The sequence below is a fragment of the Mesocricetus auratus genome, unplaced genomic scaffold, assembly GCF_017639785.1.
Source record: "Mesocricetus auratus isolate SY011 unplaced genomic scaffold, BCM_Maur_2.0 Super-Scaffold_100020, whole genome shotgun sequence".
NCBI classification, from domain to species: Eukaryota; Metazoa; Chordata; class Mammalia; order Rodentia; family Cricetidae; genus Mesocricetus; species Mesocricetus auratus.
This window is the reverse complement of record NW_024429201.1, coordinates 17,730,508-17,757,682: the sequence shown is the minus strand read 5'-3', so window position 1 is coordinate 17,757,682 and position 27,175 is coordinate 17,730,508. Positions and strand designations below refer to the sequence as shown.

At 39.9% G+C, this 27,175-nt stretch overlaps 1 long non-coding RNA gene across 2 annotated transcripts in view; it reads left to right on the top strand.

The window, feature by feature from the left end:
- Positions 1–18,594, top strand: part of LOC110339278 — a 71,124-nt gene extending 52,530 nt beyond the window's left edge. The window contains exons 2-3 of one of the 2 annotated variants that reach the window (XR_002381398.2): positions 16,502–16,682; positions 17,693–18,594. This is a non-coding gene — a long non-coding RNA (uncharacterized LOC110339278). The remainder of the gene's footprint in view (positions 1–16,501; positions 16,683–17,692) is intronic. The other variant, XR_002381397.2, reaches the window with a different exon arrangement.
- The last annotated feature ends 8,581 nt before the right edge of the window (positions 18,595–27,175 follow it).

Here is a 27,175-nt window from a genome sequence, read left to right as displayed (position 1 = left end):
AGATTTAGTTACCTAGAAATATTTCTTAATATTCTCTGAAATTAGAAAAAATGGAATGCTAATTCTTTAAGGAAATCAACTCAAAATCAGGAATGGCAAATGTCATTAGGATGGTCAATTTAATTTATTGCTTGCAAATGCTAACATAATTGAATGGATGCAGATAGGCTGCAGATTTCGACATTTTCTTCTCTATGTCTGGGGCCTGGATCTGTGTTTTATTGGAGTGAGTCATGGCACTGTATGGGCTGTGTGCATCCAAAGCCTCAGGGAACAGGGGTGTGCTCACTTGCAGGCAAGGCTGCTGCAGCATTAAAATGCATTCCTGGTTGTTCTGGCTGCCAAATATGTCATTGTTTTTTCCTGTAGATGTAGGATAAGCCATGATAAAACTGATCAGTCTGAAGTTTTTGTTGTAAGTTGAATAGTTTATGGCTAGGTAGTGCAGAATCTTACTAGTAGACACAAACACATTTTGAAAACGACCCTACATCATAATGGAAAAGTGAGGGCGGGGGCCAGGAATTGCTACTACTGCTGGTAATTGTGGTCTACAGAGAGAACTACTAAACATTGAGGAATATGTTTACTATGAGGGTTAGGGATGGTAGTTGCTCTTTGGGATAATGTTTATTTTCAGGCCTCTTTTGGAGCTTGTAACATCCAGCTCTGCTCATTGGAAGTCTATGCCTGTGGGAGCTTGAGAAAGTGTTCTGTATTACAGGCTCCTGATGTACATCAAGATCGAGCATGAAGCTAACTCTAATGGCACAAATACACAAGCAATTTTCCTAAATCATTTTTATTTCTAACGGCTTTATTGAGATTGACATACAATGGCTGCACATGTTTAAAAGTGCACAGTTCTGGTAGAATTTTGACATATTAATGCACCAATGAAATTATTAGTCTAAAATTTGAGATATTGTTTTCTTTTAGAGTTCATCTCTTCTCTTTGCTATATTCTCCATCCCGCATATATCTGTCAATATAAATTAGTTTTTCTTAAAATTTTATATACAGTGGAATCATATGCATCCCCTTTTATTTGCCTAGTTTATTTTCCTCAGAATAATTGTTTTGGAAGCCATTTGTTTTCCTGGGATATTAATAGTCTCTTCTTTCCATTGCAGTGATATTACATTATATGAATATAGCAAATTTTTATTGTATGTTTTTGGATATTAATATACCAGAATGTATGTATTCATTTGCTTATAGACTTGAGTTGTTTCTAGTTTGGGGAAGTAACAAGCAAATGAGGGGCCTGAAGATGTTCATATACAAGGCATTGTGTGTCCAATTTCCTTTTAAATTCATGGTTAAATACCTGAGTGGGAGAGCCTGGTGTGCAATATCCGCATATTTAGATTTTTTGATGTTATTATTTCATACGTATTCTGCCTGCTTATGTATATACATGTCACATGCTTGCCCAGAGGATGTTGTCAGATCCCGTGGAGCTGGAGTATGGATGGTTGTGAGCTACCATGTGGGTGCTGGGACCTGAACCTGGTTTATCTACAAGAACAACTAGGGGTTTTAACTTCTGAGCCATCTCTCTAGAGGCTAGACTCTAGACTGTATATTTTTTAAGATTTATTTTTATTGCTTTTTAGTTGTGTGTGTGTGTGTGTGTGTGTGTGTGTGTGTGGGTGTGTGTGTGTGGGTGTGTGGGTGTGGGTGTGTGTGGGTGTGGGTGTGGGTGTGTGCATGCTAGTGCAGGCATCCCTGGAGTCCAGAAGAGGATGTGAAATCCTCCAGAGCTTTATTATAGGTGGCTGTTGGTGCTTTATGTGGGTGCTAGGAACCAAACTGATGTTTCTAGAAAGCAGCAAACACTCATAGCTGCAGAACCTACTCTGTTTGTTATATTTTCTTTTCCTCGAATTTAGAATATTTAAAATTTTCTTCAAATATTTAAATATTAAAAAATGTCTCCAAAGACTCAGGTTATGTAGAAACGAATTATTTGTCTTCCAAATGATTGAAGATTTTTCTTAATATCCTTTTGTTTTTGACTTCTAACGTATGTCCAAGAACCATGGTCAATTTCTCATCTTTTCTGTGTGTTAGGACTTGTTTTACCACACAGAATGTGGTCTGTCTAGGGGAGTACCCACATGCACTTGAGAATGTGTTCTGCAGCTGTTGGATAGCTCTATCTATAAAGGTCAGCTAGGCCATGCCAACTGATGGTTTTCCTCTGTGCTCTCATTGTCACCAGGAAAACAATGTTGAAGATCTCAAGTATTGTAGTGGACTTGTCTGTTTGTTCTCTAAGTATTTTTAGATTCTGCTGTTAAGTGGCTACATATTAGGATTATTGTGTATTTGTAAAGATTTGAGCCCTTTGTCACCATGTGTTGTCCCCTTCATCTCCTTTAATAGTCCTCATTCTTAAATTTGCTTTTCCTGACATCAAAACTTCTCCAGCTTTCTTTAAATTAAAAATTTCAGATCATCTTCATTTCCAATCAATCTTTTGCTGAGACACATTCATTTATATTTAACATTGACTAATCACAGACAGTATACAATTAGGCTTGCTTTGACTTTATCTAATTTGATAATCCGTCTTTAAGTGTGTTTACAGTCGATGTTAAGACTATCTTTTTAAGTGTTTTCTATTTGTATAATTTATTTTTACTTTTTTTCTGCCTGTGTGAAACATGGTCTCATGATGACACTCAGGCTGGTCCTTAACCTTTGATCCACCTACCTGAGCTTCCGCAATGCTAGTATTACAGGTACCACCAGATGGTACTTTTTCTCCCTCCCTTTTTTTGGTTGACCGTGCTTTTCATTTCTGCCGCTTGTCACATCTTGACTGCTGGTTTGCTGTGTCACTCTCAAGGATCCCTCTTGGTTTAGAATTACAAGACACATCTTCACTTAGTTCAAATAATGAATAACATTTTATCAGAATTTCAAGGTCTTAATAATTGTATTTTCCCAATTCCTTCCCTCCTTACTCAGTATCATCATTATTATATTATTGATTTTACTTTTATACATATTTTATACACACAAACTCGGACCTCTGTTTGTCTTTATGTAGCAGTTACAAAAGAGAAGAGAGCCATTCTGCCTACATCACATGCCCTGGTCCTGCTTTCCTTATTTGTGTGGCTCCAGCATTCTCAAGGCCATTCCTAGTCCTTTCACCTGAAAAGCTCCCTTTAATGTTTCCTCAGTGAAAAGTCCATGGCACTGAGGCTGCGGGCTTTTGTCTGTACTCAGAGGCCTTTACTTCCTCCTTCCTCTTTTCTTTCTGTGGGGCTTGAGAATCCTGAGTGACTGTTTGCTCTGCTCAGACTTTTGGCTTGTGTGATTTCTGATGAAAAGCTGACTGTGATTTTCATCTTGCTTTCTCTACTCTTTATGTACCTATTGTTTTCTCTAGCTGTTTTTCTTTTTGTCATTGTTTCTCAGTAGTTTAATACTCTGCTTGGTATATTCTGAGCTTCTTGGATTTGTGATTCGGAGTCTGTCACCAATTTTATTAGATTCATAATATTCTAGATCTCTCAGATGCCCCACCATCCTTTGTTATTTTTGTTAGAGTGATGTCTATTGACTTTTAAGACTATTTTACTTTTTGAGAATAAAATGACATCATTTCCCCCTTACCTTTCCTCTCTCCAAACACTCCTATATACCTTCCTTCCATGCTTTCTTTCAAATTCATGGCTCTTTTTTCATCAATTATTGTTACATGTCTTTATGTATATGTATACACACATACACAATATATATATATATATCTAAATATCACCTGCTAAGTCTGTAAAATGTTGTTTGTATGTATGTTTTCAGGACTGACCATTTTATTGGATAATCAGTGTGCAGTTCCCCTGGGAAGATTATTTTTCCCACTGTTAGGGTTTCTTAGCTGCCTGTAGTTCTTTGTACAACAGGGTTGAGACTTTGTGGTCTTCCTCTGTTCTCTTTGGCGTGTCTATTCTCGTTGTCCATGTTTAGTTCATTGTTTGACTTTATGGGTATAGTTTCTGACATTACTAGGAAACACAGTTTCAAAGCAAACTCTGGCTCCTCTGGCTCTTACAATCTTTCTCCCTCTCTTCCTCAGTGTTCCCCGAGGTTTAGGTGAGAAAGTTGTTTTGAAGATGTGTCTACTGAGACTGGTGTTAAATCTACTTGTAAGTATGTGTGGGATAGTCTGTATCTCTATTGCTTTTATTCTTAGCACTTGTAGTTTATTCTTTTCCACGGCTTTTAATCTCTGTATTAAATTCTCTGACCTTGAATATTGTCTGTCTTTTCCCCTATATTTGCTAGTACAGGTGTCCCTGGAGTCCAGAAGAGGATGTCAAATACCCGGTGCTCCAGTTACAGGTGCCTGTTAGCTGCTTCATGTGGGTGTAGGAACCAAGCTGAGTGCCTTTAGGAGAGCAGCAAACACTTGTAACTGCTGATGCTTCTTTCTGGTATATTTTGTTATAGTTTTCCTTGAGTTTAGAATATTTAAGATTTTCTCTCAAAATTAAGGCAACTCATAGGTTATTTAGAAGACATTCTCATCTGTGTGCAGTTTTCATGTTGTTTTTTCTCCTTGTCTAGCTCATTCTTTGTTTTTCTTCCCTTTTCATTGCTTATTTTTTTATGTTTGCTATGATATTTGATCTTATTCTTTATTGTGTATTCACCATAACTTTTTGTTTTGCTAACAGCTACTTTAGGAACTATAGATCTACTTTAAGATCTATAGGATCTTTATGATCTAAGCACAGTTAACTTCCAAGTAACATCATCTTGCTTTGTGCATGGTGTCCAGAATTTACAATAGTCTCTTTCACCCTGAACTTCATTGTTTCTTTCAGCGATTGGTACACTGAAGTCCAGAGAATAAAGTAGCCTAATGTCCCTGTAATATGAATCGCACACTTTAGAAGGGTAAGGATGACTATTTATTGTGGAAGGTACTTGCAAGAGAAACTGCCAACCCAAGTTGGTCTCAGTGGCTTCTGAGACACGACTCAATCCCATCAAGAGAGAGTGCCTGGATGTCTCTCCTCCCAGTCCTTTATTCCCTGCCCCCCCACATGCCTGTGACCCTGCCCAAATGGGCGTGGTCAGCGCTAAGGGTACATGAGATCTCTCCTACAGCCTAACAACTGTATATGCAAATAAAATTTTACTACAATACCACCATTCCACACTCACTCATATATTTTTTAATGAAAACTTTCATACTATAACGTGTAGCTGAGTACTTAACAAAAACAAACAGACAAGCAAACAAAAACAAAAAAAACCCTGTTGGACTACAATAGCTAAAGTATTTAATGTCTGACTACCAGGAAAAAGTGGCTAATTTCTGCTCCAAATGGCCAATTATTTTAAAAGGCATTCCAATTAAATAATGATGGCCAGTAAGATGCCTCAGTGGGTGAAGGTGCCAGCTGCCAAGCCCAATGATCTGAATTCAGTCCCTGAAACCCACATGGTGAAAGGAGAGAGCCAACTCCCACCAAGGTGTTCTCTGACCTTGAGAACACAAGAGAACACCTCTCCCACCTCAACAGAACCATATACACTGATTTCTAAAGCATCAACACCCATAGACATACAGCTTCAGATAGTTTTCATTAGTTTTGGTAGACATATGTTCCTTGTGACTAAGCAATCTAATTAGCATGTTGGAGGACACGACTAATATACAACAGCTGAAGGAATGCACTGTTATCTGACAAATGATCCCTCTCCTTGTTGTAAATGGTTGTTGTTGAAATGTAGAATTCTGTGTTGAAAATCACCTTGAAGATGCTGTTTGAGTCTTCTTCTGACTGCTCTGCTTCTGGTGAGATGTTTGATTTGTTTCCTCCTTTCCTTGAACAATTTATGATGTGTTTGGGGTTTGGGGTTTCCTTCCCATTTCTTGTTCTTGCAGTTGTGTCTTCTGTGTCATTGGGTTTGTAGTTCTCATCAAATTCTAGTAGCAAATAGAAGATTTGCTATGATTTCTTGAATTGTTTCAGTCTCTATTGAAGGTTTTGATGATATAAATCATAGACTTGAACTTTTCCACATTTCATGGTGGTGTTCTGTTTCTTGATTTTATTATATTATTAAATCATTTTCCTCCTATATGGATTTACATTTTGAGTTACTCTTGCTACTGTTCCTTCCAGTTCCCTAATGGTTTCTTCTATAGTGTCTAATATAATAGGAGTTCTACCCAGCATGCTTTTTACTTCTGAAGGAACATTGTCTTTTAAAACTATTTTCCATGTTTCTATTTAACACAGTCGGTCTTACCCTGTTTTGAAACATAGAGAAAGGGTTTTTTTCTTTTCCTGGTGATTAATGTTACCAGACAGTTCATTTTAAGATGAGTGGTTAAACTTGTTGGATGACTTGTATGAGCTTTCAAAATGTAGACTCTTTTCTGGATGACTGAAGACTACTAGGTCAGATAGCTCATGTGCCAGAGAATTTGATACATCTCTAAAGGTCATGTAGAGCCAGTCTGAGAATGCCATTCAGGAGCCAGGGGCTGTCTCTGGTCAACAGATAACAAAAACTGAGGCCCCCAGCCTTATAATCATGAGTTGTAAATGACTACCAATAAACAGAGGAAACATTGTCTTATGATCTCAGATAATGAACTCTAAAGCATCTCCAGAGCAGTGGTTCTCAACCTTTAGGTCAAGAGCCTTATGGGGGTCAAATGACCATTTCATAGGGGTTATATATCAGATATCCTGCATATCTGATATTTACATTACAATTCATAGCAGTAGCAAAATTACAGTTACAAAGAAGCCATCAAAAATAATTTTATGGTTTAGGACCACCACAACATGAGGAATGGCATTAAAGGGTCTCAGCATTAAGAGGGTGGAGAAACACTGCTCTAGAACTTCTCCATGAACATTCTATAGTCGTTATCAATGTCCTTCATTCACAGGTTTCCATAGCCATGTGCCCTAGGGTCTGCAGGTGAGAACAGAAAGAAACACACAGATATAAAAGTCTCCTGATGGCTGGGATGTGTGGGTTGCTCTTGGGGCTTTATTTTATATCACTATGAAGACTAGATTTTTTTCTCTGTACCAGGGAGAACCTGTGAGTCTTTGCTGATCCAAGCTGCTGCCTTCCTGGCTCACCCACAGAGCTTTCATCTGAAGTTGAGTCTCTTTGTGTGTTTGGAACAGGGAAATTTTGTCTGTTTGCTCTTAAAGTGCTTTAAAGAAAACAAAAATCTGTACTAGCAAGCCCCAAATGTTTCCCTTGAGTAAGACTGTACTTGTCACTTAAAAACAAGGACTTACAAAAGGAGAAGCTTTTGTGGAACACACCAAGTTGTAGCCCTCTAGACCGGGAGTGAACTCGAAGAGTCTGAGGCCAAAGTATTCTAGTGTATGATACAGTGAATAAGTTTGTTCGCTTTAATCATGTGGTTTTTGAACTTCATGTGGGAAACTTGCCAAGATGCAGCTTTGAATTCATTAAGTCCAGGCTATGAACCTAAGCTTCTGCATTTCCCAGAGGACCCCAAAGGATACCTGTCCCACTGGTTTGGTGATCACACTCTGAGTATTAATGTCCTAAAAGAATATATTTAGGAGTATATGGACAAAGAGAATATGGACGGTATATGGTAAAGGGAAATGCAATTGCAATAAGCATTTATTTAGCCCTTGGAGGTCTGATGTATTATTAAACCATACTGTGTGCTGTGAGAAAAGTAGGGAATGAGACTAAAGCCTGTTCTTGTAGAATTTACAAATTGTAAGGAGCTTAAAATATATAAAGCATTAGACTTTATGTTGTATAGTGTTGTTGTAGGGGTTTAAAATTTCTAGGCTCAGGTTTTAGTTGGTAAAAAATTAACCAAAATAACTCAACCTCTAGATTCTTTGGTTTTCTCATCTGAAATTAAACAAACAACAAGAATGATGCACATGTACAAACAGATCATTGCCTGGCACATAGGATTAAAAAGGTGCTCTCGACATAAGTTCAAAGTAAAAACATCATGTAGTAATTCATACATAATATTATGAAGTTCAATTCCAACTGACTGCCACTGACCATTTCTTTTTGAATCATAGATTATAAGTGGAGGGGGTTTTGTTTTTTGTTTTCCTGCCAATCCCAGATTGTCAATAGAGGGTAACTTTGGGGCTATCCCCGCTATACAAGTGGAGCTGACAAGGAAGTAGAGAAAAAAGCTCTGACAAATTTGTCATCAATATTTCTTAACATTCTTGATTTTCCTTCAATCTGTCCATAGATCCAGGAGGGCAAGTTCAAGTTTGAGTCTGCCACTGACAGTTGCAAGAAGGGATAAATCTTTTAATGTGTCTGTGCAGTCACAGCTTTACCATTAGAGTAGTGGTAATAATGTGTCATGGTGCAGGTGGCAGAATTAAGAGAAAAACTGTGGGAGGCTGTAAATGGTTTCCCGGATGATATCCAGGTCCTAATTCTTGGCAACTCTGAATGCTACTTTACAACAAGAGAGACTTTGCTGTTTTGATTAAGGCACTCGACATGGCAAGGTTATCCTGATTACCTTTGTAGACACAAAGCAATCACAAGTGTTCTTGTAGACGGCAAGAAAGGAATTTGGCACAAGCAGTGGTAATATGACCACTGGAGAAAGGCCATCTAACTGGCTTTGGAGATGGAACAGGTTTGAGCAATTGGTATAAAGTTGAAAACATCACGGAAAGAAATTCCCTCTAGAACCTTCGGAGGAAGGTAATGTTTTCACACTTCTGCTTTCTAGATCTACAAAGTGAATGCATAACTGTCAAACCACTAACTTTGTGTTAGCAACCAGAGAGGAAAATCACTAGAATCAGCTCTGGAGTACATCAAACTGCCGTTGCTCATTCTTTCCCTGACTAGAGAGCATGATGCATTGCTAAGACCAAGTCACTGTAACAATGTTTTCCATGAAGAATCCTGAACGATGAAGTGTTCTTTCCCTGACTATAAGACTGTGATATAATAGAAGAGGTCTTTGTAGTTATCTGGAGGAATAGTAAGAAACTTGGGGGCTATGCTGCTCTGTGAAATCATGGGACTGACTAGTTGACCAGATGTCCCGAATGGAAGCACTTGCAGCTTTCACATTGGAATTATTTGTCTAAGGGATGAGGTCTTATAAATGCTGTAATAAGTATCAGTATGCAGGGATCAGATTAATGCAACTGAAATTACTTTAGGAATGAACTCCATATGTGAGAGATAAGGAAGGGACAATAATTGTAACTGAGTGCAGCACATTATGCTTAGAAAGTCTTTCAAATTTCAGTCTGAAGTGTGAATCACCTGTTGCCTAATTAGCTCTGCCAGGTTGATATTAACAAGACCTCAGTCATTAGGAAGGAGAAAGGATATGCAAAAGTTTTTTTTAAAAAAAGACTTTTTATTATATATGCAGCATTCTGCCTGCGTGTATGCCTGCAGGCCAGAAGACAGTACCAGATCTCATTACAGGTTGTTGTGAGTCACAATGCCATTGCTGGGAATTGAACTGAGGACCTCTGGAAAAGCAGCTAGTGCTCTTAACTGCTGAGCCATCTCTCCAGCCTTGCAAAAGTTATTTTTTTTTTGGTTTTTCGAGACAGGGTTTCCTCTGTATTGTTTTGGAGGTTGTCCTGGAACTGGCTCTGTAGACCAGGCTAGCCTCGAACTCACAGATGTCCGCCTGCCTCTGCCTCCCAAGTGCTGCGATTAAAGGTGTGTGCCAAAGATCCTTAACATAACTGGCTACTAGTTCAGTACTACAGGATTAAAGTGTGGGACTTTCAATTACTAAGCAAGTTTGGTAGCTAACCCATTAATTATAAAATAATTTTCTTTTCTTTCTCCTTGCACATCTGCTTTGTAATGTATCTATCTCTTGGTCCCAGAAGCCCATCCAAAAGGCTCTATTACTTAACTGGAACAGACAGGCAAATTAATGGTCAAGACCCATCCCGTGTCTTCTTATACCACCTGCTTTCTTTACCCTCTATGTGCCACCAGTGAGTTTTCTTGAAGACAGAATCTAAGTTCCTACTACGAAGACTTGTGGTTATTCATTCATTTGCCTTTTTATTTTGAGACCCTATCGTCCTATCATACTCCCCTGTTAACTTTAAGTAACACTCAATTAAACACAGCAGTTTAGCCAAGAGTTAATAGAGTTCAAAGTCTCCATAAAAATGTGGCATATGATAGCCATTTTACTTAGCCAAGCATGTAGTCTGTGAACCCTATGAAAACTCTTGCCTTTTATTGGAAGGCTCAGAATTCGTTACTTAGATGAGGCATTTGTGGCAGTATTTGGGAAACTACAAAATCCTTTGTAATTGTTGGTTAATTGTCATAATAATTGCAACAGCTACAAGCTATCAGGGATAATTTAGAGAATGAAGAGGTGTGTGAGTGAGGCTTTTCATGGACAGTGAAGCCTCCTTTCTCAACTTGATTCTTATTCTGTGAAAGCGTTTAGGTCCTGGTCCCTGGAGTCTGCGTAGAGGACACTCTAGAGGCTCAGCCTCACCAGGGGTCCTTCTTACAGGCAGCCAAGTCCTGACTTCCACAATCAGTGTCACATCTGCTATGTGTCACCGATCTCAGGATTTACGTTTTTCCCTTTTCATTTTTGCATTTTTCCTTTTATTGCTTTTTCCTGCCAGTTCCTTTTTTCTTAGGTCTCTCAACAACTTGCATTTATTTCTCTTTTTTTGAATACCACAGTTGTGTTGCTCTTAACTTGCTGTGCTATATGAAGAGAAAATGAACTGTTTTGAGCATTAGCAGAGCGTGTTACAAAGTTCATGAACAAAGGTCAGGGCAAGAAACTTTAACCTAAGTTGTGGAGGGTTTTACATGCTAAAGGAGGATATTATAGTTTTATCTTGAAATTAGGGTTTCCATTCTGGAGGGACTTTAAGCAGAATGTAATATGATTAGTTTGCATTTGTGGTAGATTAAGATGACAGTACTGCAGAGGACAAATTAATTCTCATGTGGGAAGTGGGTCTATTGGATGGAATTGTCATTTTGGTGAGAGTTGGTATGATAGTTAATCTTTACTGTCAGCTTGGCTTGATTCTGAATTATGTATGAGACACACCAAGGCTTTCCCATAGGAGTTAAACTGAGGAAGGCAGACACTGCTTGAATGTACTGGTGCCATCCCATAGGCTAGAGTTACCACTAAATGAAAAGGGAAAAGCAAGTTGGGCACCAGTATTTGTCTCTTTCTGTTTTCTAACTGCAGATGCCATGTAGCTGGTTGTCTCATGCTCCGGCCATCATGCCTTCCCTCCATGAAGGAACATATTTCCTTAAACCATGTCCCTAAATAAACCATCCCTTCTTCCCATGAGCTGCTTTTGTCAGGTGTCTTACGACAGCCACACGGAGAGTGACTAACGCAGCAGGCTGGGGCTAAGTGTATTAGTGAGGAAGGCGCTGCAGTACCTCCAAAACACAGTAATAAAGTCCTGAGCTGGAACAGCTAAAAGGAGAACTAGGGAAAGTAATTGCTGGGTGACTAATTGATGGGACTGAGGCAAGGATATCTGCTAAGGATACCTGCACATGAAGAATCAGATGCAAGAACAGGGAATATATGAGCAATTGGGGCCCCAAAAGCCTCTGGAACAAAGCAATAGGACACACATGGGCCAATAATCTATTAGAGTTAAGTAGAATTTTCTCCCTTTAGATTCTCAACTCTGTCTGGACTGGAGTCTAGAAACTGCATTTCATTTTACCGTAGGGCTCTAGCTGAGGTTTAACTGAGATGCGGTAGACTATAGAAAAGGAGAGACAATTTTCTGGTCATGCTAGAAAATGCAAGCAGGCATATAGATATCATCAGACAGCATTGGGAGGTTCTTCAAAGCCTTCCAGATGACTCCCTGAGAACCATCTACTCTTGTGACAGTCAGCCAAGGTCATGGGCTGCTTCTCCTGTGAAACATATATCTCCTGAATGTTGGCGTGCGATCCACTGGTGCCCCCCATCTTTTTACTAACTGTCTTTGCAACACTCTATGAAATCTCTTTTAACTTTTTGTTTCTGAGACATGGTTTCTCTCTGTAGTGCTGGCTGTCCTGGGATTTGCTGTCTTAGACCAGGCTGGCCTTGAACTTAGAGATCTGTTCACCTCTACCTCCCTAGTGTGTGGCTTAAAATTGTGAGCCACCATACCTGACTCTGAAGTCTCTTTTGTTTTCCTGACTAGTCTGCCATATCAAAAGAACACAAGTGAAAGAATCTTGCAAGCTGAGATCATGTGTTCAGAGGCAAGCAATCCTACTCACCCCATCCATCCTTAGACTGTTCTCCCAATATCACACAGCCCAGCAGTTAAGAACACAAAAGAATGGGTCATAGATACAAATACATATATTTAGATATATAGATATAAATATATAAATACAAATATTTCTACTCTAACTGATAAACTTTACCGAGTCAATGCTGGCATTTGATATGTAATATACAGTTACCAAAACTTGAATGGTCAAATGATACTGCTCCCCTAAAATACCAGCACAATGCTCAAGTTTTAGTAGGGATAGAGTGGTGTTTCATCACGTGGGGGGACAAAAGAGTACTAAACTTTGAACTTCATGTATAGTCATGTTCAGATATGTTACTGAAAGACAGATTAATTTTTCCCCTGTAACCCATGGGCTGATGGGAAGATATTCAAATGGATTTGCATGTGAGTGCCAAAAATTTCAATGCAAAATTCCTTTGGGATTTTTTTCCTCCTTCTTCAGACAAGTAAAGCCAAGTTCTTGATGCTGGAGGAAAAAAATATCTGAAACATTATGACCTCACTTTTCATCAATATGCATACTGTCTTTTTGCTTTAAAAAAATCCTTCTGGTCAATGTAGGTATTAAAAGCCCCTTGTCAGCCATCCAACTGCATTGATATCTTTTCTCCTCAATGAGTGCTTCCTAGTCAGTTGCTGCCTGGTGTCAATTTTCTAGGCTAGACAATGTAGTTGCAAACAGAGTCTGTTGGCTTTGGTTCAGACCTTAATATCTGGGTGGGGGAAGGGGAACTGATTACCTTTTCTCAGGTCAATGGATTGCTGCCTTTTATGTACGGGGCATCTAAGTTACTCAGTAACATTGGGGCATGTCAACTGTAATCTCAAAGCACGTAGGCAATTTTGGTGTTTAAGGAACATATTTGACACTGACTCAGACCATGATAAGCCAGATTTCAATTTTTCCAAACTCTAGGGATGGGTAAGCTTGGCTTTCTGCTCAGTTCACTGAATAGCTCAAAATTGTTTTTCAAATATCCCTGGGATTGGCCAAAACCAAATCTACTTTGCCAAACATTTTACTTAATTTAATAACAAAAAATTCCCATCTGTATTTTAATGAAAATTTAATCCATATGCTTGATTCACTTTTTGCATTTAATCCATCAAAATATTTTGTAAGACTTATCTGGAATCCAAAAGGCTTTCTATGTCATTTTCATAAAAATGTGTTGGCATAGGACTCTCTCCCCCAACATTTTTTTTCTCCTCCTAATAGGGAAATTCTGTTTTCCCAGCCCCCATCTGACTTACAACTTGGGCATTCTTTCTGTGATTCCTTTTCATACCAGTTGTACTCTTGTGGGATCTCTAATCAACATGACTCATAAAGATAGTCTCCATTTTGTTTTTCTGTGGTATGTTAAAAAAGAAAAGAAGTAAAAGATTGGGGTGACAAAGTATTTTAGCTTTTCTTCTAGGGAGAAGCCTAGTGACCTTGACTTCAGCCAGATTTCTAGTCTTCCTCATCCATGGAATGATTGAAAGGAGAGTCAGATGCATATATTTAGACAGATGCATTTCTTGTGGAAAGGAATAGAGAGTTGGTTAAAAGTTTCCCATAAATCTGACTTATAGAGGTAGAGCCATTAGGAATAAATAATAAATAAATGATGATCAACCCCTTGAAAACAGCTGGCTAGTTTCAACTCATGTAACATTTCAGATGGACATAAAATAGAAGGGCTCTTCCAAGGCTCATTGGAAAGGAGATTGCAAGTACAGTGCATTGATCCTTTACTTTTCAGACTAGTTTTGCTTTGCTGGGTAGCTGCAGTCCAGCAGAGGCTGAAGGGAAGAGGTCAGGAGGAAGGAAAGGCCAGAAATGGTGGTTGGTGGCCTTGGCTGTGCTCTTCAGCGAGGTCATCGCTCTTCAGTGCTGCCTGCTGGTCCTGTCCTGCTGCCAGGACCCAAAGAGCTTCAGATACAATTGATCTCATTATAGATCAGGACAGACTTGGCTGGCTGGCTGACCTGCTCTCTCCCAGTGGTTAGGACATAGCATGCTTTTCTCCCCACCCCCAGTCCTATCTCATTGTTCTGGCTGAAGGTTCTTTTGTCTTTGGATTAATCTAGGGTTAATCTAAGTTTACTTACTTGCTGCAAGTCTGAGCTGGCAAGGTGGACATCATCTTCAAATCACTCTGAACAACCTGCTCCCACCATCAGTGTGTGTGCTAATTTGTTTAACCTCTGTCTACATTGGACCCAGACCAACTCTGAGAAACTGGGCACAAGGCTTTAGTAGGATTATATTAAAGATTAATTCTGCACCTGAGCTAAGACGTAATTCTTTCATGCTGACTTGCTAGGAGGCTTCTCGGTGCTTTGTTTCTCTGAAACAGAGTTGAATGGAACAGTCTGGAAACATAAGAGGAACTTCTGAAGGCTGTTAAGGTGCTGTAGCTCCAATAATGATGGCACTCAAGGAGAACTTTTCTCTCAGACACTCATGGAGGGAGACCACCAATTCTTTGATAGTGCATTTTGTACCTCCATAATATAGTGCCATTCCATCACAAGGGTGATTATGAGGTTTAGGGAGTGGTGGAGGGCAGATAGAGAGAGGCCTTCACTTCTTCCTAAACTTAAGAAGTGAAGAGAAAAGACCGAAGGGGGTGCTCTTTGTAGATTCTTACTGAGTTCCAGAAATAAGCTCCAGTTTAACTTATAAGTTCCTGTCATCCTTGTTTCCATTTTAACGTCTCCTTCGTATGAGATAGCTGATCCTTGAGTTCCTTATAGCTCTGATATTATTCTAGCTTGTAACTTAATTCCTTCAAAAACTAAGTGGTAAGGGAAAGAGGAAAAATTCTATCTAGGCACACTGGTTATTTCACATCTAAAAATCTTCCTCATTCAGCCAACCATCTATACAAGCCAGGGTGGAGACATCTCTGTTCTTTTGGTTCATACCAAAGTCTCCATTCTCATAGCTAGTAACAGTCTCCTAAACTTGCTACCACCAAAGATGGACCCTGGGAACCCATGGATGGATCCCCAGAATCTCTGCTTCCTCAGGTGGAGCCGTTGCTGCCACAGGCAGGCACATCTTTCTATTTCCCTCATCATGGACTTTCATCACCAAGGGACCCGAGCCTTTTGTTCTTTCTCACTTTATTTCCTTCTGTTATTTCTCTGTAGATAATAAACTTCAAATAGACTCTATCTTCCAAGGGAAAATATATAATAACCAGAAAATACATGTTTTTGAAGACAAGAAAATCCCTAATGTTTCGAAATTATTGATCTTAATGTTCTAGTGATATTACCATTACTTGGCAGCACTTACTCGGGGAAAGGCAGGGCTCCCACTTGGGCCTGAAAAATGCTGAACAAGTCACTTGCAAAGCAATTTTCAAGTTATTGAAAGAAAGTATAGGTACTGTATAATTTGGAACATAAGAAGGAGCCATGGTAAGACAGTATTCTGTTAAGAGTTTTGAAGGCTAGCACTTGGAAATTCCTTAAGGAAGAGAACATTCCTGTCAAATAAATACATCATTGAGTTTTAAAATAAAACATTTTAAATTGAGTAAAATTAAGAATAGCTTTGTGTCAATATCACATTGCTTGAGGTTATGCCAGATTATGCACCCAGGTGACTTATTTTTATTTTTTCTTTATTAGAAACTGTAGTATACAATTATAGACTTTTAGAAATGGCAGCAAGATTACTCTTGGTATTTAGATTGAAAAATTATAGAGTAATTTCTCGCTGAAGATTACTTCACGTTTTCCATCATATGTTGTGTCAATAAGTCCATTGCACTAAAGTAGGGCAATTTAATGCTGAATGACTCAATTTGGGAGGTGTCAATGAATGGAGTCTGAGTTTCCTCTTTGATATTACCAGTTATTATAAAACATTTCCCATATTCTGCAGTAAAATTTGGATACTTTATTTTTGAAAAAAATATTCTCAGGAATAGGCTCACAGATTTTTGTCTTTGGTGGATAAAGAAAAACATCATATTCTGGAGGGAGAGTGAACCATTTGAATCAGGGAAATTCTGAGACTTCATGTACAGCATTAAAACTGAATATCTGATCATAAAGTAATAGACTCGACCCACTAAGGTGTTGCACACTTCGCTGTGGATACCATTCAAGATCAGTGTCATGCTTCCATCTTTTATCTAAAAAAATTACTATGATCGCTCTGTCTTTAATAGAATAGAACACCTCAGCTGGAGAAACACAATGGTGAGCTTTCTGCCCCTCTCATACCTCAGGAAGAGGTTGTGTATGTGTGTAGTCTTTACTCGTTCCATCAACACTGCAGCTAGAATCTGATACCCGTCGCTGGACACTATCTGCTCTTCACAGAAAAGCCAGTGTATGGACTTTATCCAGGTGAGACATCTTTACTCACAGACCAAATCCAGCCCTTGCTGCCAATCACTTGATATGTAGTGACTGTTAGCCAAGTGCCCTTTTGTCAACCCCCTTCAAATGATTGGCAATGAGAAAAAATAAGCAAATGAAGGAAATACTTCAGTATGGATTTCTAGTGATAGCATTTTGAAATACTCATCTAAATATTAAAATTATTCATAAACTTTTCAAGAGTAACTCCATACTACAGCAGGAAAAGTTCTCTGTATGGTAACTAGGTAACTAAGATACACACATACACAACACACACACACACACACACACACAGAAGAGAGAGAGAGAGAGAGAGAGAGAGAGAGAGAGAGAGAGAGAGAGAGATTTTCCACTCCCTGTGTTTCTGCTATCCATTTCCACAATCAGATCTTTAACGAACAGCTTTATACCCAGATCCTGGAGCTGCATATGTAGATTGAGACTTTTGTTCAGTCACTTAATGTGAGCATTCCTTAAATATCAGATTCTTCTGGTCTGGAATTAAGAGCATAGTTCAGTGATGTTATTTTGAGGCTTGTATTTGATATTCATGCATGACCTGGTAGCACTCAGATGTAAGCTGTGAGCATCACAAGTTCTGGTCACTCCCACTGTTACACCTCCAGCTATCCACAGGAAAATGCTCAAATATCTCCCTCCTAGGAAGCCTCCCTGAATCCCCAAAGTCAGAATTTTCTCTTTGTTCAAAGTATTTCCTATATTGTCTCATGAAAATAGCCTATACTCATTGGAAAAAATAGTTAAGCAATTACAGTATTTAGAGTGGCTACTTCACAGCAAACATTTTGGCATATATCCCTATGCTTATTTATGCCCCACATATAAAGGATTACTTGTGTACCTCAATCCCCTCTACATCATAGCAAGTTTTATATTTTATTCTTTCATACTTTCATTTTTTCGTCCATTTTTTTCTGCATATCATTTTAAACTTCCCTCAATTTAACAAGGCTCTTTCTCTTTTTCATTTCAAGATATTCTTGGAGAGGACTGCTCAGTAATACTTATTAAGTGAATGGATAAGTGTCGCACCATTGCAAACAGAAAATTGAATTTATACCTCATCAAGCCCCACTTTGCCCATGCTGGCTTCCCAAGCCATGTTTCAATTGAATTTGAGTCTTTTCTGTCCTGTGACGTAGGAAGCAACTTGATGAGCTGAGCTGTGTTGCCAAGGCCAAGGCCCTGCCTGCCAGACACTCCATAAACACTTCCCGAAGTGGCTAGAATGGAAGAGGTGAAACTTGAACCTGGAGTAGCAAGCCGAAGAGCAGCAAGAAGAAACCCAACCCTTGTTCCGTGCCACACTCACAATTCAGACTCCTCAGTCTGAGAGTGTAACGACACCGGCATGCATAACACAGACATGAACCTTCTAAGAAAATCCCCCTGTGCTTCTTAGAAGCTTAGAGGGAGACAAACAACACATGGAGGAGATAAAATTAGAGTTGGGAAGCATGAGCGCACAGGTGCTTGTTTGTATTATTTTGGTGTGCACATGGCAGCTCCGTGTTTGTCAACTCCCCTGAGAGTGAACCAGGCATGACTCTGAAAACACTTGAGTGACATCAAAACCATACATTTCTATGAAGCTTTCGTTTTTCTTCTTCTTTCAATGTAGTCACAATAGAAAGATAGTGCTTATTTTTTAATTATGTATTCTTTGAAGTTACCATATTTGAGACTATTATCCAAAACATTTTCAGCTAATGGCCCCAAAGCACCATGCCTATCTTGCTTTCTAGTCTCTTGCTGTAAAGTGTTCGTGTAAGTGGATCATTCTTCTAACTGAATTATTTTCATGATCTTTCAATAGTGTGAAAATGTTACGTACCCTCCAAGAACCATGCCAATTCTCATTAAACTGCAAATTTTACATAACTCTACTGAATGCCTGCCAGGTGCCAAACCTTGTCCTAAACACTACTTGTAAGTTTTCTAGTTAACTCCCATAAAACCCTAGCGATGTAGATAAGTAAGAGCTAAATAAGTTGTCTGTCATAGCTAGGGTTACTCTTATTGTGATGAGACATCATGACCAAAAACAACTTGGAGGGGATTGGTATATATTTCACTCACAGAGCCATGTAGCAGTTCATTATCAAAAGCAGTGGGAGCTGATGGAGAGGCCTCGGAGGAATACTGTTTTGCTCCCCACATCTTGCTCAGCCTGCCTTCTTATAGACCCCAGGGCTATGGGCCAAGAAGTGGCCCTACCAATGGCCTGGGACCTCCCACATTAGTAAGAAAATGCCCAATCTCAAGAGGCGTTTTCTCAAGTGAGGCTCCTTCTGCTCCAGTGATGCTAGCTTGTGTCAAGTTGACATAAAACTAGCCTGCATGACATAAAACTAGCCTGCACATTGTCTAAAATGATTTACTACCTTTGGGATCTTTTGGGATGTTCAAAAAGTTCTGTCTCAGAATCTAAAAGCATCTTCGTCATCTTTGGAAAACAGCATTGTTATGGGACTATTTAAAACTATGTGGGACCCCAACCCAGCGAGCCCAGCTTCAGGTGAGATTGGGTCTCAGGCGGGGACCGCCCGCCCAGCCCCCATCCCCCTCCATCTTCGGGGCCGCTCCCGGTTTCCAGAAGAGCTGCCCACACAGGAAGGAGATCAGCCCCTCTAAGACCCCAACCCAGCGAGCCCAGCTTCAGGTGAGATTGGGTCTCAGGCGGGGACCGCCCGCCCAGTCCCCATCCCCCTCCATCTTCGGGCCCTCTCCCGGCTGCCAGAAGAGCCGCCCACACAGGAAGGAGATCAGTCCCTCCAAGACCCCAACCCAGGGAGCCCAGCTTCAGGGAGCCCAGCTTCAGGAAAGACATCAACCCCTCCAAGACCCCAACCCCAGGGAGTCCAGCTTCAGCATCCCCAGCTTCAGCTGCAGTAAGGAAGGAGACCAGTGGAGACGGAAAGACCCCACCAGCACCCACTGGAAGAAGAGATGGGAAGAAGACAGAATAAGAGATCACTCAGCAATAGAAACACCAACATGACCCCACCAGAATCCAGGGATCCAACACCAGCAAGACCCGAAAAGCACTACATAGAGGAAGAAGAGGAGACAGACCTTAAAAATTATTTCATGAAGATGATGGAGACCCTCAAAGAAGAAACGAGGAAATCGCTTAAAGAAATAGAAGAAAAAACAAACAAAAAAATCCATGAAATGGGGGAAAAAATTCAAGAAATAAACAAATCTCTCAAAGAATCTAAAGAGCACCAAGAAAAATCAACCAAGAAAATTAAAGAAACAGCTCAAACAGTTGAAGGATTGAAAGCTGAAATAGAAACGATAAAGAAAACACAGAATGAAGGGATGCTGGAAATAGAAAAGCTCGGTAAACGGTCTGGAACTACAGATGCAAGTATCACCAATAGAATACAAGAGATAGAAGAGAGAATCTCAGGTGTTGAAGACTCATTAGAGGACATAGAGTCGTCAACCAAAGAAAATCTCAAAACCAACAAATCCTTAACACAAAATATCCAGGAAATATGGGACACCGTGAAGAAGCCAAACCTGAGAATAATAGGTATAGAAGAAGGTGAAGAAATTCAACTTAAAGGTACAGAAAACATATTCAATAAAATCATAGAAGAAAACTTCCCTAACCTAAAGAAAGATATGCCTATGAAAGTACAAGAATCTTACAGAACACCAAATAGGCTTGACCAGAAAAAGAAGTCACCTCGCCATATAATAATCAAAACATCAAACCTACAGTGTAAAGAGAAAATATTAAGAGCAGCCAAAGAAAAAGGCCAAGTAACATACAAAGGCAGACCTATCCGAATTACACCTGACTTCTCAATGGAAACGATGAAAGCCAGAAGATCCTGGTCAGATGTCCTACAAACGCTAAGGGAACAAGGATGCCAACCCAGACTACTATATCCAGCAAAGCTCTCAATTACCATAGATGGAGAAAACAAAATATTCCATGACAAAGCCAGATTTAAACAATACGTATCCATGAATCCAGCTCTACAGAAAATGCTAGAAGGAAAACCTAGAGCCAAGGAAGATAACTACATTCACAAAGACACAGGCAATATATAATCATACTTTACAAAACACCAAAAGAAAAAGGGAGGAGAAACTACACAAAATAACTTCACTAACAATAAATCAAGCGCAAACAAGGATCACCAATCAATGGTCATTAATATCCCTCAATGTCAACGGCCTCAACTTGCCTATAAAAAGACACAGACTAGCAGAATGGATACGAAGACAGGACCCTTCCTTCTGCTGCATACAAGAAACACATCTCAACACCAAAGACAGACGTTATCTCAGAGTAAAGGGCTGGGAAAAGATCTTCCAATCAAACGGCCCCAAGAAACAAGCGGGCGTAGCAATCCTAATATCTAACAAATTAGACTTCAAATTAAAATCAATCAAAAGAGATGAAGAAGGGCACTTCATATTCATCAAAGGAAAACTACATCAAGATGAAGTCTCAATTTTAAACATCTACGCCCCAAATACAAAGGCACCTACATTCGTGAAAGAAACATTATTAAAGCTCAAAATGCACATAAAATCTCACACGCTAATAGTAGGAGACTTCAACACTCCGCTCTCACCGCTAGACAGGACCTCCAGACAGAAACTTAGCAAAGAAACAAAAGAATTAATAGAAGTTATGACCCAACTGGGTTTAACAGACATCTATAGAACATTCCACCCAAATACAAAGGGATATACCTTCTTCTCGGCACCACATGGAACCTTCTCTAAAATTGACCACATAATAGGAAACATAGCAAATCTCCACAGATACAAAAAAATTGGAATAACCCCTGCATCTTATCAGACCACCATGCATTAACATTAGAATTCAACAATAACACAAATCGCAGAAACCCTACAAACTCATGGAGATTGAACAATGCACAATTGCACCATCCCTGGGTAAAGGAACAAATAAAAAAAGAAATTAAAGACTTCCTCGATTTCAATGAAAATGAAGACACAACATACACAAACTTATGGGACACTTTGAAAGCAGTGCTGAGAGGAAAGTTTATAGCACTAAGTGCTTACATGAAAAAACTGGAGAACAGTCATACTAGAGAATTAATAGCACAGCTGAATGTTCTAGAACAAAAAGAAGCAAACTCCCCAGGAGGAGCAGACGCCAGGAAATAATCAAATTGAGGGCTGAAATCAATCAAGTAGAAACCAGGAAAACACTGAGAAGAATCAATGAAACAAAGAGTTGGTTCTTTGAGAAAATCAACAAAATAGACAAACCTCTGTCCAAACTAACCAAAAGACAGAGAGAGAACATGCTAATTAACAAAATCAGGGATGAAAAAGGGGACATAACAACGGACTCTGAGGAAATCAAGAGAATCATCAGGGCATACTTTGAAAATCTGTACTCCACAAAATTTGAAAATTTAAAGGAAATGGACAATTTCCTGGATAGATATCACTTGCCAAAACTAAATCAAGAACAGATAAATAATCTAAACAGACCTATAACCCCTAATGAAATAGAAGCAGTCATCAAAAGTCTCCCAAATAAAAAAAGCCCAGGCCCAGATGGCTTCAGTGCAGAATTCTACCAGAAATTCAAAGAAGAGCTCATTCCAATACTCGTCAAAGTATTCCACACAATAGAAGCAGGAGGCTCACTGCCAAACTCTTTCTACGAGGCTACAATTACCTTGATACCCAAGCCACACAAAGACACAACTAAGAAAGAGAACTATAGACCAATTTCCCTCATGAACATTGATGCAAAAATACTCAATAAAATACTTGCAAACCGGATTCAAGAACACATCAGAAAAATCATCCACCATGATCAAGTAGGCTTCATTCCAGGAATGCAGGGATGGTTCAACATTAGAAAATCTATCAATGTAATCCACCATATTAACAATCTGCGAAAGAAAAACCACATGATCATCTCACTAGATGCTGAAAAAGCCTTTGACAAAATCCAGCACCCCTTCATGATAAAGGTCCTAGAGAGATCAGGGATAACAGGAACGTACCTGAATATAATAAAAGCAATATACAGTAAACCAACAGCTAACATCAAACTAAATGGAGAGAAACTCAAAGCAATTCCTCTAAAATCAGGAACAAGACAAGGCTGTCCACTCTCTCCATATCTCTTCAATATTGTACTTGAAGTTCTAGCTACAGCAATAAGACAACAAAAGGAGATAAAGGGGATACAAATAGGAAAAGAAGAAGTCAAACTTTCACTTTTTGCAGATGATATGATAGTTTACATAAGTGACCCAAAAAACTCCGCAAGGTTACTCCTAGAGCTGATAAACACCTTCAGCAATGTGGCAGGATACAAGGTAAACTCAAAAAAATCAGTGGCCCTATTATATACAGAGGATCAAGTGACTGAGAAAGAAATCAGAGAAACATCACCTTTTACAATAGCCAAAAACAGTATCAAATATCTGGGGATAATGTTAACCAAGGAAGTGAAAGACCTGTATATCAAGAACTTTGTGTCTTTGATGAAAGAAATCAAAGAAGATACCAGAAAATGGAAAGATCTCCCATGCTGTTGGATTGGTAGGATCAACATAATAAAAATGGCAATCTTGCCAAAAGCAGTCTATAGATTCAATGCAATCCCTATCAAAATTCCATCACAATTCTTCAAGGACCTGGAAAGAACATTAATCAAGTTTATATGGAAAAACAAAAGGCCCAGGATAGCCAAAACATCCCTATACAATAAAGGAACTTCAGGAGGCATCACCATACCTGACTTCAAGCTCTATTATAGAGCTATAGTCCTGAAAACAGCTTGGTATTGGCACAAAAATAGGCATGTAGACCAATGGAACCGAATCGAAAGCCCTAATTTTAACCCACACACCTATGAACACCTGATTTTTGACAAAGAAGCTAAAACTGTACAGTGGAAAAAAGAAAGCATCTTCAACAAATGGTGCTGGCATAACTGGGTACTGGTATGCAGAAGACTGCAGATAGATCCATGTTTATCGCCTTGTACAAAACTTAAGTCCAAATGGATCAAAGATCTCAACATACATCCAGCCACACTGAAACTTTTAGAAGAGAAAGTGGGAGATACTCTTCAACGAGTTGGTACAGGACACCACTTCCTAAACATAACACCAGTGGCACAGGCACTGAAATCGACAATTAACAAATGGGACCTTCTGAAACTAAAAAGCTTCTGTAAGGCAAAGGACACAGTCAAAAAGACAAAAAGGCAGGCCACAGAATGGGAAAAGATATTCACTAACCCTACATCTGACAGAGGGCTAATCTCCAAAATTTATAAAGAACTCAGGAAACAAGTCTCCAAAACACCAAAGGATCCACTAGAAAGGTGGGGTACAGAGCTAAATAGAGAATTCTCAGTAGAGGAGGCTAAAATGGCCAAGAGACACTTAAGAAAGTGCTCAACATCCTTAGCCATCAGGGAAATGCAAATCAAAACAACTCTGAGATACCATCTTACTCCTATCAGAATGGCTAGAATCAATAACACCGAAGACAATTTATGCTGGAGAGGATGTGGAGAGAGAGGAACACTCCTCCACTGCTGGTGGGAATGCCGACTCATATAGCCTCTTTGGAAATCAGTATGGAGATTCCTCAGGAAAATGGGAATTAATCTACCACTAGACCCAGCAATTCCACTCTTAGGCATTTATCCAAATGAGGCAGGTTCATACAACAAGGGCATCTGCTCCACTATGTTCATAGCAGCATTGTTTGTAATAGCCAGAACCTGGAAGCAACCTAGATGCCCCTCAACTGAAGAGTGGATAGAGAAAATGTGGTACATTTACACAATGGAGTATTACTCAGCAGAAAAAAACAATGGAATCTTGAAATTCGCAGGTAAATAGATAGCACTGAAAGAAACCATCCTGAGTGAGGTAACCCAGTCGCAAAAAGACAAACATGGTATGTACTCACTCATATATGGATTTTAGATATGGATCAGGATAGTGCCAGTCTGCACTTCCACAGATAGAGAGTCTGGGAAACAGGAAAGAACCTAAAAGATATGCATATATGCATAGTACCCAAGAGAAGAGGATGGAGACAAGATCCTCTGAATGGATGGGGAACACGGCGAGGGGTGGGGGGGGAGTGGGACCTGGGAAGAATAGAGGGGGTAAAGAGGAAGGGAGTTGGTCATGGGGGAACAGGAAGTTGAGGGGGTGGGGGTAGAATAGGGGGAAGACGGAATCATAGGATCGAAGACAGATCAGGCACCAGAGTGACCTCCAGTGATCTAAAGGTATAACACCAATTGGCCAGCTAAGCAATAGTGGAGGGACCACCTCGAATGCCCATTCCTGATAATGAACTTGATGTCTATAACCATCCGGGAGCCTTCATCCTGTGACTGATGGAAGCAGACGCAAACACACAATTAATCACTGAACTGAACCCAAGGAACCCAGTGACAGAGAGAGAGGAGTGATTTGCAAATTGGCAAAGAATGGGCTGGCAAAACCAGCAGAGACAGCTGATCTGAACAGGGGAGTGCTCTTGGACCCCAGACCGACAGTGGGGAGGCCAGCATGGGACTGATCTGGACCCCCCCCTAATGTGAGTGTCAGCGAGAAGGCATGGGCAACCTATGGGGCCCTGAGCTGTGGATCAGTGTCTATCCCTGGTATACAAACTGTCTTCATGTGCCTATAGCACAAAGAGAGATGCTCTCTCAGCCTGGACTCTTAGGGGAGTGCCTGGACCCTACCAAGAGTAAAATGACAGACTCTAGATATCCCCTATGTGGAAGGATTTGGCAATAGGGTGGGAGGGAGGGGGGAAGGGGAGTGCGGGAGGATGGGAGGGAGAGGGAACTGGGATTGACATGTAAAACAAGCTATTTAAAATTAAAATAAAAAATGATAAAAAAAACTATGTGGGAATTTTGTACAGTTACTCTGATGTGTCAACATTAGAACTTTTGTTGAAAATCAGGCTAATGCTGTGCTGTTCCCTGGGCCATGATGATATCTGGGTCCAAGCTGCAGCTGAGGGTCATGTCTAGGTTCATGTTCCTGCTGCAGCTGGGGTATGTGTTGATGTCTGTTGCCTGTATTATCACAGGGGCCCATACAAACTGTGTGTTGAACTATGTGTTGAAGTACTAGGACTGTGCAGAGCTGATCTCGCCCCTCTCCCTGGGATAGGAGAGCTGTCTCCCCCACTCACCTGAGGGGGGGTGGTCCCACAGGTCTGGACTGACCAGTTTGGCTACCACCCAGTCACACATCTAGGGCTTTGAGTTGGCACCCCCCAACATCTACCATATCTACGGCCTGCTGGAGCATTTGAAGGGACCTCCATGGCTCAGTGATGGATTCTCTTTAAAACTGAGGGTTTCTAGGACCCTGCTCTCTGCACCTGGGCCACTCCAACTTGCTTCTCAACTTTACATGTGGAGTTTCAAGACCTCATGAAATGGAGTTTTCAAACTGCTACTAAGCCACCCTGCTAGCCTAGATATTTCCTCTTCACTTGGTCCCTGTATCCATCCTTTTCAGCTATTTGCATGAACAAAATAATTTTATTATTTAGATGGACAATGATAACAGGAAGAGGAAACAATACTCTTTTAGTTTGCTAAAATTTCCTTCAGAGCAATCTAGAAATCCAGCATCATGGAGTCATCAGTGTTAGGCCCTTCTTGCTCTATGCCTTTACCTAGCTTCTGGCAGTTTCCTAGTATTCTTTGGTGTTCTCCAGCTTGCTCTTTAATATTTAAGTCCACTGTAATATTTGTTCAGCTTTACATGAACACTCACCTTATGTGCCTGTCTTCCATGTCTGTGAGTTTCCCCTTTTGTAAGGACAGCGGTCTTATTGGACTATGGCTTACCCTAATGACTTCATTTGATCTCTGAGTATCCAGCCTTGAAACGAGGTCATGTTCTGATCAACTTGGAATTTGGGCTTCACGACACAGATTTGAAGGGAATCAGTCCATTATAGATTGATGCCTTTTCTGATGAAGGAAACAAGTAAATCATGGTTTTCTTCACTGGCCAGTCATAAGGACTTTGAGAAACTTAATAAAGGATGATAAGGTTAAACTAGGTAGTATGACTTAAGACCAACAGAAACATTTATAAAGAAGTGGTTAAGTTTTATACTTAACTGTGGTCAGGTGTGGTGGCTCATGTCTATAATCCTAGCACTTGAGAAGTTGAGGCAGGATAATCACAGTCTAAGACCATATCCAGGCACCAAAGACTGGGGATATGGTTCAATGGTAGAGGGCTTGTGTAAGGCAAGCCTTTGCATTTAATCCTCTGCATCAGGAAAGCAAGCAACCAAAAAGCCAAATGCATAAAACATTAACATGGGCAGGTTGGCCCAACTGTTGGTCCAATTCCTGACCCCATCCTTTACTAGCCAAGTGACCTTGCATGAGATAGGCCTTCTTTGTACTCTGTTTCCCCATT